Here is a 15,252-nt window from a genome sequence, read left to right on the forward strand (position 1 = left end):
TGTTTGGTTTGTAATTGTGAGATAAGAAACCATTTTTTGTACTTTAATGGTCTCTTTTTTAGTGGGCAAAGAAACCATCTTATATATATATATAAAACTGGGTTGAAACGCCGTGGATGCGCCACGTGGCGTTTCAACCTTAATTACCGTCATTTATTTCAACTAATCCTTAAGTATGAACATAATGAATACTGCAATCTCAACAAATTATTAATTATAGTTTAATAAATATTACGGTATTTATTAATTATATTAAATAAGTATGGTTATTTGATTCTAAATTTATTAAAAAAAATATTTGGATAAAAATTCTAAAATGTAAATCATTACGTTTATTTTAAAAATTGATTTTAATAGAGTATAATTTCCGTTATATTAATTGCAATATTTTGATATGTATTGGTAGTGTCTATATATAAAGTTGGGTTGAGAAAATGTGGATTTAACATGTGTCAAATTTTTTAATAAAGAGAAACTTACTTGAATGTTTTACATTCATACGTGAATTCTGAATGTAACATTTCCAAGAGAATAGAAATTAAATTTAAATTATAGAGAAGATAATTACAATGGTATTTCCAAGATGCATACTCAATGTAAAAGACTAAAAGGAATGGTTGTGTTCCCATGTTAATTAACACATTCATGGTATCAAACTATCAATGATCTATCACATTCATACCTATTTAAAGCCCTTTGAAACAAATTCACACTATAAATACAAGTTTTTTCTTCTCACGACATCACACTTCTAAACCTTTTTTTCATTTTCATAGACAATCTGCAAAAAAAAGAAAACGAGAAACTAGCCATAGTTATGTTCACATGTATGATACCATGAATATGTTGAATGTAAATCCATAATGATGACTAAAAGGTTAAAGCTCAAAGTATCCATATTGAGAAAGCTTTCAATGCGAATAAGTACGAATTAAGTACATCGGAGCTGCATTGTACAACCTCCTCTTATTTAGTTTTTTTTCTCTTCTATGCATCTCTTGCATGATACGGATACTTTGAAAACACAAACATTCTTCTATTCATAAACCAACCGGTGAACATCAGAAGAGATCGAGTAAATGTGGCTGTGGGTCTGTGTGAGCAACTTCCGTGATTGGGAAGGAAAATTGATAGAGCATGCATGTGCGTGAAGCTGTGAAGGAGGTATAGAATGGTGGCCTGGCGAGAATTGTTGTGCATTTTAACACAAAAAATGAGTATTATTTAAAAACTACTCCCATCTTTCTGTATAATGTCTTCATTAAGTGGAGTGTTTTCAAGATTGGTCAAATATATATATTTTGGTAAATAATCTTTACTTTAATCCATTATCAATATCAATTATTAATTTAATACACGATCGTAATCACATTTTCTTTAGCCTCTATGTGTTACGTTGTTTTCATTTAGACACTATTGTCATTGACTTGCACTTGAAAGCATTAACATTAATTTGGTCTTAAAATCTTAATTGTGAGTTTTGTTCAACAATGCATTCAAATGTAAGGTCTTAAATTATTTATTCTTCGTTTAAAAACGGCTATCTAATTTAATTGCTTTTGGTTAATTTGTGGTTAATTACTACTACACTCCATATATTTATCAGATGTCCCCGAAAGAACTACACTCCATATTATTATACGTATATGGTTTAACTTTGAGGTCTTGAGATATCCGAAAAAAAATAGTAATATTATATTGCCGAAGGTTCTCTACACAAATTGCGAGGTGTTTTGGTTTGAGTAAATTTCTCCTCTCTTAAAGCAGTGTAGAGAGTGTCACTTATAGTTGGGGTTTTATGACGAGGATGACATGCCAACATTAACTTCTCGGGGTTTATTAACCGGGAATGAATCGTCATGAAAAGAGCTGACATTTTCTGTGACTCACCAATGGAATTTTCAGGCCATTTTGCTCGAGTGCCAATTCGAGTTTCACATTTTGATAGTATTTTTTCAACAGAATACCGAACAGACAATCATAAGATGAGTTAATTTTCTAGGGTTTTTGAGTTTTCTAAAAGAGAGATAAGGTAGGAGTAGGATAAGGGAATACAAGTAATTGTAAGAATGCATAAGTTTGTTACGTTTGTTGAGGCTAAAATTATTTTGTAGAAGATTTGTACATAATTCACCGAATAAGTTGTAATAGTTTGGTAAATAGCGTGAAGTTGACCATAATTATGTAAAAAGAGCGTAAATGGTTATAGTATGACATACAGTAAAATATTACTCCACATTTATTACTAGAAATCCATGAAAGTAGTTTTCGTAGAAAAATAGTTTGTATAAATTCTTAAAAATATGTTTACTATCTTCTAAGAACAGTATGAAATTCTGTTTATGTTGTCTTCTGAAAACAACATGAAATTAAAATCAAAAAACATTGTAAAAAAGGGGAGTATAACTATATCGAGATGCCATGTAAGTTAAACAAAAACTAAAAGGGATGCATGAGATGAAAAGGAGGACTATTGTATCTTTATAATGCAATAGAATAATTAACTTATGTATCAAGACTCAAGAATAATTCTGTGTATTCAGTTGCTCTTCTAATTAAAAATTTGAGTGTTTTTTACTAACTGAATATTAAAACAGGCCGTGCGAAGCACGGGATTCTACCTAGTTTATCTAGTAAAGATGATTTCTAACTTTTTTCAAAGAAACCATTTTTTTTAATGGTCTCTTACTCTAAGAGACTTTTGACCTTGAGACCATCTCCATTTTGGTCTCTTAGGTCTATTTCCAATGGTCTCTTTGCCATTTATTGTAGTAGTGTCACAGCCAGCCAAGACACAAATTTCTGTGTAAAAAAAGAAATTTAAGAATGAGCTTATCAGCTTTTTGGTAGAACAAAAAATTAAAGTTGTTCTCTTTTAATGTTAAAGGCTATGCACTAAATCACTGATATTCAAGTATTCAACATGAACTACAAATTAGGCAACAAATAGAATAAGAAACCCAAAATCAACTTAATTGACTTGGACTTACCTATAAATAAAACTTTATTGATGTTTCTGAACGATGGTTTGAGATCGGTGGAGCTGAATACTTTGTCAAGAGCAATCTCTTCACCATTTTCAAACTTATCCATTTTAAAAATAACATGTTTACAAACATAAAAACAATGCCATCATGCCAAGTGGCCGGTAATAACCATACGAACATTTAACAGCCATGTACAAAGCGAAAAAGTTCTTAGAGATGGACAACCATATGCCAATAGGTCACTATATATCTTCACAAATCACAGCCTGAATGCCACCTTCACTTTCTGCAAGGCTAGACAGGTACGCCAATTGTGCATCGGCTCATATGGAGCAACCGTAAACTCCACATTTTCTTGCCGTAAGACCTAAACCATTTTCAGGTTAGCTGGAATATAACTGGTAAAGAGATGCTCAAGGTACCTATAGTAGATGTTGTACCTCAATCAGTTGGTGTGACATGGCAGGAGTGATGCTGATGGATCTCTAACAAAGAATTAGTAGTGAAATTGCATATTAGCATCAATGTACACTCCGTAAACAAATGATTGGGACAAAGGGAGTAAAATATACCTGGAAGAGGTCACTGGCAGCATTAGCATTACCTTCTCTAAGTTTCTCCATCACCATTTTGCTATTCGCTTTTCACCTCCTAACAAAAATTACAACTTTTGCGTCACTTAGCCAATTCCTTCATGTTCAGCAACTCCATGAGATCTAAAGAGCTGCCCAATAGAAAGTTGAAAGAATGAAGCAAAATGCGAAGTATGAACATACAAGAAAGGACAGTCACCCATAAGGCGCGTAACTCTGGAAAGCTGAAAAGAGTGATTCTTTTTTCCAGAATGTACCCAATCAAAAAGAAAAATCCACCTTATTTTCTGTTTCTTTACTGACTAACACCTTGCGAGTTAGTGACATACTTTATTGTGAGGGAGATAGAAGTCATTAAACTCATTATGCAACTCACAGTATCACATTTCATCGCTACAAAGATTTAGAAGAATAAAGATCAGTTTGAAATGGAAAATTTTCACACATTACTATCATTGTCGAGTTTGAAAAGTCCAGCTCAGTGGGTAAAACTCCCAGTCACATTTGTTTGGTAGAGGAGGGGGTACAGCTCTAGGTTCCCATTTTGTCCCTTCAAAAGGATGATAATGAGAAACTACATAAATGGGTATAATAAACTTTCAGAAATGACAACAACGCACGGTTTTGATGTAGCGATATGCAAAACAACAGTTGACGATTTATCATTCATGGACTGAAAATAACAATAGAGCTTGACTATAATTTCTAATACTGTAATTAGTTTTTCACGGGTTTAGGAAGCCCCTTTCAAGGATATCCGAAGGGCGTATTTCTATAGGTGACAATTTAACAAATGAAGTGACAAAAATTGGGACCACGCGCGCCATCATGTTCTCTTACAAGTTCATATTTTTCCAACAAATTCGTCTTATTCTTTGGTGCTTATAAGTTACAGTTGCCCCCGATAACAAGAACAAGCTTAATGGTAATCTGACTTGGACGCTGCTGAATGTCGTCAATCCTGTGGTAAGGATTACACTGATTAAAAAAGGATGTTAAGATTAGTAGTTCATAAGCATTAAAGGCCAAATCCTATGTTAAACGTCCGTTTACGATCCTCGTCCTACACCTTTCCTAATCCTAACATGGAAATTGCAAAACAGAATTGTTGAGTTTCGTACCACAATAATTAAGAAAACAAAACCATTTAGCAACCCCTGATAAAAAAAACTTGGATCAAAAGCATCTAAAAATGCAAAAGGACAGTAATTAATTGAAAGACTCAAGCTGCTGATGTTGTCTATATTGAAAATACATGTGTGAATCCAACCCTACCAGCCAACACCAAGGAAGTAGTCCGCTTAATAATCTCATTGGCCTAAGCGTTAATGCAATCATAACAGAATGGAATAGATAAAACTCAATGAAAATGAACCAAGGCTAATCTAAGAACTCATAATACTTATTTTCTATGTTTAATGCAATTGTATGTGCCAATACTGCTTATGTAATTTCACATGTAGTTTAGTATTTCTCAAGTAAAACTCAATTAAAATGAACCAAGGCTAATATAAGTAAATGTGATATTCAACTTATTTTGATCCAGTTTAGTATTCACATTTTCAAATCTTATATATCTTATATATATATATATATATATATATATATATATATATATATATATATATATATATATATATATATATATATATATATATATATATATATATATATATATATATATATATATATATATATATATATATATATAAATCAGGTTGAAACATTGTGGATGCGCCAAGTGTCAACCAAGCCTTAAATACACATATTAATTACAACTGAAATTAAATACAAACATAATAAATGCTGTATAAATCTCAACAAAATATTAATTATAGTTTAATAAATTTTATTATAAAATTATATTAAGTAATTACGGTGATTTGACCCTAAATTTACTAAAAAGTTATTTTGATAAAAATTCTAAAATGTAAATAATTACGTTTATTGTGAAAAATGCTTTCAATTGAGTATAATTTTCATTATATTTATTGAAATATCTATTTTGATATGTAGAGATGATTAAAGTCAGTGTCTCATAATGTTTAACATTTACGTAAAACATTTTGAGAAAGTTATAAAACTTAGACTATTAAATCCATTAAGAAAAATATATTTGGAAGAGCCATTATATATATTAAAAACACAACTTTAAAAAAACTACTAAGAGATAGTTTTTATAGTTTGGGAATGAAAAAAATTATATTGGACAAATTGAATACATATGAGATTTTGATATGTTTCAATAGTGTGATAACGAGTGTGTGTACGAGTGTGTATGTACATAATGATCACGAGTGCATTTGAATAATCAAAACAAAAGTAATGATTATTAAGTAATATAGTCTTATAAACGGCATGAAAACGTAGAAACCACGTTACATTTTTCTTTAATATCGTTAATTAAATATGTATAGGCCAAATATAAAAGATTAATTATGACTAACCAAATACTCCGTATTACTTTTAGTTAAATATTTTATATGCTATCTTTTAAATACTTTGAAGTTAAAATATGAAAAAATAATATTTGAGAAAGTTCAACCTATTATATTTACAGGTAATAAACTCTTAAACATCATTATATATAATTATTTAAAAAAACAAAAAGTGCAAATTTTTCATAGATATGTTTGACCCATATCACATGAAGACACAATCAAAACATTTGAATAAGTTGAATTTGAACTCTATATGTTTGATAGATAAATATTACTCCCTCCAATTCACAATAAACCTCCCATTTCATTTTGGCAAAAAAATTAAGGAAACACACTACCCCACCATATAATTAAATTTGGAACACACAAATACACTACCCCACAAAACAATTAAATTTGGACCACACAAACACTTACCAAAAAAGGAAATAGGGAAGTTATTGTGAATAACCGGAAAAGGAAATAGGGAGTTTTATTGTGAATTGGAGGGAGTACATGTTATACATAAAAAATTAAAAATTACATAAAATTATGTTCACATCATTTTGAATAAATATTAATTGATTTGAGACATAAAGTATCGTCAAATGATATAATTTAAGAAGTTATTGTTGATTGTTGTATTATTCGAATAAATTTTATTTTGATTAAAATGATATTTCACCAGTCACAAATTTATTTATAAAACGTTGATCATGCATAATTAATTATCACTTATTAGTTTTAATTAAAACTCTTATGTATTTTATTTTAAAACATTGAATTTAAACCTAAAAATATTAAACTTGAGAAAAAATTATTTATAAGAGAAAATATTGAAGGTCATATATGAATTATATAATTTTTCTTCAATTATAATTATAAAATATTAAAACAGGTCGCGCAAAGCGCGGGATACTACCTAATATATATATATATATATATATATATATATATATATATATATATATATATATATATATATATATATATATATATATATATATATATATATATATATATATATATATATATATATATATATATATATATATATATATATATATATATATATATATATATATATATATATATACTCCCTCCCATCCAAACCAAAGGTAACATGGGAGGGAGAACAAGTTTTAAGAAAAGAGAGAAAAGGTAAGGGTAGTATTGGAATTGAAGTAGGACCACTTTTAACTTGATTAAAGGAGACCCACAAACACGATGACATTGTATGTAAATAACAAAGGTATATGAGGAGTTTTTAGTAATGTTTTTTACCAAAAAAGGAATGGGTAGTTTGGTTTGGATGGTCCGAATAAGGTAAGTGTTACTTTTGGTTTGGATGGGAGGGAGTATAAAATTGGGTTGAAACGCTATGGATGCGCCACGTAGCGTATTCAGCCTTAATTACGCTGATTTATTATAGCTAATCATTAAATATGAACATAATAAATACTGCATAAATCTTAGCAAATTATTAATAATAAATTAATAAATATTACGGTATTTAATAAATTATACTAAATAAGTACGGTTATTTGATTCTAAAATTTATTAAAAAAATATATTTTGATGAAAATTCTAAAATATAAATAATGACATTTATGGCGAAAAATGCTTTCAATTGAGTATAATTTTCGCTATAGTAATTGAAATATTTTGATATGTATAAGTAATTTAGGTGAGTATTTCCAATGTTTTACGTTCAAGTATGAAAACTTTGTGAGAATTACCGTATTTGTATGTCACATGACATCCTTATGAATATTCACTACAAAATAATGATATTAGACATTTGCGTGATAAAATACATTATTTTCAAACAATTATTGAATACGTATTTATAAAACATTGATCATGCATAACTAACTATGACCAATTAATTATAATTAAAATTGTATTTATTTTATTTAAAATTTTGAAGTTAAACCTAAAAAACTAAGATTTGAAAAAAGAATAATCTATTTCTATATAACAAATTAAAAATATTAAATATCATATTCTCTATATCAAATAATAAAAGATTCAAACAGGCCGTGCGAAGCGCGGGATACTACCTAGTATATATATAAAACTGGGTTGAAACGTTGTGGATGCGCCACATGTCCTATACAACCTTAATGACAAGCATTAATTATCGCTAATCATTTAATATGAGCATAATAAATGTTGTATAAATCTCAGCAAAATATTAATTATAATTTAATAAATTTATTATAAAATTACATAAAAAAATTACGATAATTTGACTCTAAATTTAGTAAAAAAAATTATTTTGATAAAAATTCTAAAATGTAAATAATTACGTTCATTGCGAAAAATGCTTTCAATTGAGTACAATTTTGATTATATTTATTGAAATATTTTTATATTTTACATTTACGTAAAAAAATATTTTGAGAAAGTTATAAAACTTAGACCATAAAATCCGGTAAGAAAAATATATTTGGGAGAGTCATTGTATTTATTAAAAATAGAACTTAAAGAAAACTACTATGAGATAAGTTTTTATAGTGTGAGAATGAAAAAAAATATATTGCGAGAAATTGAATACATGTGAGATTTTGATAGGTTTAAATAGTGTGATAAGGAGTATGTATGTACACAGTAACACATTGATCGCGAGTACATTTAAATAATCAAAACAAAAGTAATGATTATTAAGTAATATAGTATTATAAACGCCATGAAAAAGTAGAAAACACGTTATATTTTTCTTTAATATCTTCAATTAAATATGTATGCGTCAAGTATAAAATATTAATTATGACTAACTAAATATTACTTTTAATTAAATATTTTATATGTTATCTTTTAAATACTTTGAAGTTAAACCTCAAAAAAAAATTGAGAAAGTTCAACCTATTTTATTTACAGGTAATTTTTTAAACATCATTGTATAAAAATAATATAATTGATAGTTGTTTAAAAAAACAAAAGGTGTAAATTTCTTATAAATATGTTTGACACATAGCACTTGCAACACACAATCAAAAGAATTGAATAAGTTGAGTTTGGACGATATATGTTTGATACATAAATATCACACGTTATACATAAAAAAAATATAAATTACATAAAATTATATTCACATCATGTTGAACAAATATTAACTGATTTGGGACATAATGTATCATCCCCTATAGACTAAAAGAATAACACATCTGTGTTATTCCCGCTCATCTTTCCCTCATATGGAATATTCTCTTCTAGAATATTTCCTTCTAATACACTGTAATTAAAATATTTTAGTCAACCTATATATATGAAATATTTCTATTACAATATTCTACACAATCAATAATAATATTGTCGTCAATCACTATGCCCCATATATGAAATATTTCTTATGGTTATGTTTTATATATAGAAGTACATTTACGTTAAATTAAATTCATATTCAATTTATTAAAATAATATTAATACACTAAATTTCAATAATTAATCTTTATAAAATTACCGTGCTGTAGCACGGGTTGCTATACTAGTTAAATAATATAATGTGAGAACTCAATGTTCATCATTGCGTTATTCACGTTTAATTAGGTCCACTAATAAATGACAATTTTTGTAAAATGAAAAAATAGACAAGGACAATATAGTAATTTCACAACAAAAAAACTTACTAAAAATGTAAAGGGGGAAGAAAGTCCGACTAGCTTCGAAAAGGAAAGAGGGGAGAAATAAGCGACTAGGAGGGAGTATGATACTAGATAAGTAACAAATTTATTTATAAAATGTTTATCATGCATAATTAATAATCACTTATTAGTTTTAATAATTAAAATTGTATGTATTTTATTTTAAAACATTGAAGTTAAACCTAAAAAAAATTAAATTTGAGAAAAATTAATTTATTTTTATTTCTAAGTAAAAATATTAAAGATCATATATAAATTATATTATTTTTCTCCAATTAAAATAATAAAATTTTAAAACAGGCCGCGCGAAACGCGGGATACTACCTAGTATCGTACTAAAGCCTGAACCTCAAACGGCCTCGTCAAGTTGTCATGACTTGTGAGACTGTCTCAACTCTCAACCAAGAGTTATCGGGACAAATCAACTGTTTCCAGCAATACGATCTCATTGCGGGACGATCTCACACAATATCTGTTCTGCAAACATATAGTAACTTACAACTGTCCTAAGAACTAAGGCATTCCAATAAAACCCATTATCAAAGCAAGGTATAAACTAAAAAGACAAAGTGACAAATCCATCATTGCAACAATTAAAATAAGTAATTAATAAAGATTATCTTGCAAACGAAGTTGTGACGACAAAGCATACTAACCTTATTATATAGCATAATTCCAGAAGACGGCAATATGTAAATCAGTAAGTATAGATAAGTCAATGCATGTGATGTGTTGATCATCTTTGCTCCACACTGTAAAAAAACACAAAATTAACCCTAATTAAAGCTAAACAAGAAATGTGTATACTATAATCGAATAAAAATAGAAATCACAAATTTGTGCAAACAACTCCTCCTAACTTCTAATAAACCCGAAATTTAACCCAAATTGAAGCAAAACAAGAAATGGGTGTAAATCAAAATCACAACTTCATGCAAACAACTCAAATTACATCCATAAAAACACAAATTTAACCCAAATTAAAGCTAAACAAGAAATGGGTATAAATCAAAATCGGAACTTCATGCAAACAACTACTCCTAATCACCAAAATACCAGAAATTTAACCAAAATTAACACAAATTAAAGCTAAACAAAAAATGTGCGTTACAATCAAGTAAAAAAACAAATAAATGTAAATACTAAACTGGATCAAAACAAGTTGGATCAAAAAATGCATATTACAATCAAGTAATAAATTATTTAAATTAACCCAGAAATTTCAATTTGCCAAAATTATTGCATCCAAACAATTTAAACCTTAAACAACGATGGATCATTGTATGCAATCAATTTAAACACAAAAAAAAAAAATGAATTCCTAAATTATTTAAATTAATTCACAAATCAATAATCCATCTCAATAACACAGAGGAATCAATGGGCATCAAGGGGAATGAACCTGTGACAAAAAGTAGAAGTAGATGAACGCGGTGAAAGTGGTAGTGTTGCTTCTCGATGGTGTTCGTTGTCTTCAAGAACAACATCGCAGAAACTGGTAAAAGCGAAATGGGTTGGGGAGAGGGAAATAGGGATTATAAGAGTTAAAGGTCTCAATTCCTTTTACAATTTACTCACACCCACTTGACTGATAAAAGGAATACATTTCTCATCTAAATAGCTTTTTAAAAACTCATTTGTTTCATTGAGGGAAAGAGATCTCACAGGGACAGAAGACTGATCTGTTGTTGGTGGAACTGGGGCAAATTTTGCAGAATTTTGACTTCCAGGTGATGGCCACACGGTTGGCTAGAGACGGGTGCGGCAGGATTAGCCGTACGAGATACCACTTGTTACTGAGCAACAGAGTTTAGTTAGTTCATACAAATCATATTAAAATAATCTGTTGAATGAATCAAAAAAGGTATACCACTAAACTTCTCGCACAATAGAAATGAATTAAAAAATCTTACTGTATATCCTGAAGAAAACGGAACTCCCATGCCACTTCCACCAGATGCGTGGTTGCCAAAAGCGGGTTCTAAATCGCTCAATATCTTGAAGAACACTTTCATGTTGATATAATGCGACCAACTATCCAACTACAAAACCTGTGAAATATTCATCAACCGATAAGCTGAATAATTACCGCTATTTAATAACCACACAGTTTGGTGCCATGGTAATGTAAACATAAATTTTCATGTGAATACAAATAGTTCTCTTACAAGAAATGAGTATTAAACGTTGAAAGTCGGGGCTTTCCGTAGACAATGAAATTAAAATATAACTTTAGATTTCCTTGGCAGATCATAACAAATTCTTATATGAGAACTTAATCAAACACGATACAGTAGTCATGATGCTTTGGTCAGGGTAAAAAGTAGTAAAAGACAGTGACTAGTCTGGGTAGGTTGACTTTGGCAACTAAATCTGTTCAGATTTGATTGTTTTAGATTGAATTTCACCAACATAATTCCAAGACGATCAACTTTAAGAATGTTAAACAATGATCACTACATAGAAACCAACTGCAAATAACCCACCCTGTATCACATCACCTACATCCACCACCCTCACACAAAAAAATGGCTATGAGAATAAGCCAGCAACTGGATATATCAGTACAATGGTTAACAATATAGTGATTGATATTTACTAATAATTGATGTTCTTCCTACATCCATACCATGGTGTAGTTTGTTATAAGAGCTTAAATACATGAACTGGATTAATAAGGGCCAATTATGCAAACCAATAAACCTATTAAATAAAGTCCAATGACACTCCATGGATTATCCAAAGCATCACTTCTGATTATCACAAATTACGAACATAGAGTAAGCACAAGTAAAATCAAAAGGATTCAATAACCTTATCATCTCGCACCCCCGACACCTCCTTCAACCTTCACACTCCCCTATATGTCGCCTTCTCAGTAGTGTGACATCTTTAACACCGCCATCATTAGGTGTGCCACCATAAGCCTTGCCCTTCTTCGCCACCGTCTTTGTCGGAGCCCTTGCACAAAATGAATAAATGGTTGAACAAATGAATAATGAATGAGAAAGAAAAGACAAGCCTAATTTTCGGATATCAAACTAAATTTGTCTAACGATGCTTTAGTGACTACATGCCCTAAGACCTTAAAATTATCTCTCACAATGTTTCACTCTTACTTTTGCCAAAATACTCTTATAAACAACAATGCCTTATATTCGAACGCTATGCAAGCCTGATTAGTCGGTCTTTCAAGTGGATTTTTTCTAAAACTAACTGCAAATAGTTTTCTTAAAGCAAACATATAAAACAAGCCAATAGTAAGCTATCAACATCCTCTTCATAGATCTTAGTGCACTACTCAACGTAGCTAATATATGGTCTATTTGGCTTCCGTGATCTCTTTCACCTCTATAACCACCTAAGAAGTTAAATCAAATCTTCATTAAAACTCTAATTCAACATCCTCGATCTCAAAACAGCACAAAGATGAAATCTGTTTCAAATCGCAAAAATGTAGTGTTCATAGTCTCAACAAAAAAAAGCAATGAAGCTTGCATTATGTCACCTCGAAAGGCAATGAAATATAACAAATTCTTACAGCATTTCGCAATCCAGTTGCTCAATTAGAATGGGTAAGGCACACCAAGGCGATGAGTAATGGATCAGGGGTAAGGGTACTGACATTACCTAGTACCTACACAATAGCTTGCAATCTAGGTATAATTTCTAGCTCAACCAAAAATGAGAAAGCCATTATGCTTGCAGTATTGGTCGACTTGTTTGTCAAAGAAACATATATACAACTGACTTTGATAAAGCGGTAATGGAATCGTAGAATTAAATTTCAAACAAATTAAGTATTGAAACATTGCTAAGAGGCATATCATTTAACAGTATAAATTTTGAACTGCAGCAAATAGAGACATGTACCTTACAAAAATACTAATGCTCATCAGCGGACCAACAGATGATAGGCATATAAAGAATAATTGCTGCAAATTTTGAGTATTGGGCGAGTCAAACCAATATCAGATCTGCTTAGAATCTACATGTTACCAATTCTGCTCTTAAGATCCGAATACGAAGAAATCGAGTTTGTTCCAATGGCAAATGAATTACTTCAAACTATGACTGTCGGCAATAGAACCCAAAATAATGGCAATAGAGGGAGTATAATTGTATTAATTGAAGCAAGAGGGGTTGTTTGACCATCCATAGTAACCACCTCAAATCCAACCCTCTTGACTTCCTCGCTTTATCTCAACCTTTAAGATTGTAAGCATCAATTCAATATATATATATAAAAAAAGAGAAATAAATAAGTAGAAACCTATACTTAAAAATTTAAATTTAAGGAGAAATACTCACAAGTGTAGAAACCTTGAATATTTAAAGAATCTTGAATTTTTAAGGAAAATTTAAAGGAATTCCACCCAACTCAAAGATTCAAGGAGCTCTCTTAGGAACCTTGAATATTTAAGTTGGGATTGAATTCCTTAAACAACTTAGTGAAGTAGAGTCTATAATGAAGATAAAAAGAAAGTACCTGAAACAGAAATTGAGAGGCGTCACATGTAAGACTGTCTTACAAAACAATTGAAAGTTTTACAAGTGAAGCACACCTCAGAGTAGGTCTTTTCACCAGTGAGCATGACCCGTGTTGCTTGATGTTGCTTGATGTTGTGTAGCAATCTTAGCGACTGTAACTTCAAAGAGCTTTCAATTGATAATAGTCTGCTCAGATGTGAATGTGGGTTGCCCTAACAAGGAAATAGAAGACATTTCTTCTGTAAAAAAATAGCACCAATATCTCTATGGGTGAATCAGTTGAAGTTTAGCCTTGCAAATTCATCATCTGATTATGCTTTTTTATCTCCATAATGCTATAACAAATGACTCACAAAATATAAAGAATTCCAATAAGACTAAAAGGGGCCTCTTCTTTTAGTCTGAAACTATCTAAACCTAACTGAAATTTAGGTCTAAAAAAGTAGGGCTAAGCTTAGATGCTATGCCTAAGTTTATACAAAAAATATTCCTAAAGCCTGAAGTCACAACCTACCAACTCGGAAACAAATAGTCTTTCTCAACTTCTTTATAAACTGTGGAAGCTGACAAGCTGTGGATGCACAACTACAAAATCAAATATTTAGACCTCCTTGCTCCTTGCTTCTCTCTAACGTCTTCATCATCCTCTCACTCGACGAAATAATCAAAACTCCACCACCTTTTCTCTTACAAACCTCACTCTCATCCCTATCACACTCATATTTCTACATCAAAAGAACTACTCACATCAGTTTAGATGTATTACAAATGAATAGAGACATCTATTGTAGAGATTTGAGATCTTACTAAAATTAACACGACTTTATATTTCCTGTGATTAGAATAATCATCCGAACCCAATGCTATTTATCCCCGATAGTCCATCTTGTAGTTCTTGCCCCACTGGAAACGATACAAAACAAGGATTTAGCCTTGTAAAATATGGCGCAAATACGCAAAAGAAAATCATTAGCGTCTAGAAGAGTTCAAAATAAATATTGGGTCTCAAAAGTATGCTTGAGTACTTCAATTAGGCTCAAAGATGACGAATTTAATAAATTCTTTAGCACTCCCTGTACTAAAGAACAAAACAAATACGCTAAATTACAGCAAT

At 30.1% G+C, this 15,252-nt stretch overlaps 1 long non-coding RNA gene across 1 annotated transcript; it reads right to left on the reverse strand.

The window, feature by feature from the left end:
• Positions 1–12,481: 12,481 nt before the first annotated feature.
• On the reverse strand, positions 12,482–14,751 carry LOC141609066 (uncharacterized). Its single transcript, XR_012527179.1, has 3 exons — positions 14,137–14,751; positions 13,521–13,855; positions 12,482–12,608 (listed from the first exon to the last, which is right to left on the reverse strand). It is a non-coding gene; the product is annotated as an uncharacterized LOC141609066 (long non-coding RNA).
• Positions 14,752–15,252: the final 501 nt, after the last annotated feature.

The sequence above is a fragment of the Silene latifolia genome, chromosome 10 (assembly GCF_048544455.1).
Source record: "Silene latifolia isolate original U9 population chromosome 10, ASM4854445v1, whole genome shotgun sequence".
NCBI classification, from domain to species: Eukaryota; Viridiplantae; Streptophyta; class Magnoliopsida; order Caryophyllales; family Caryophyllaceae; genus Silene; species Silene latifolia.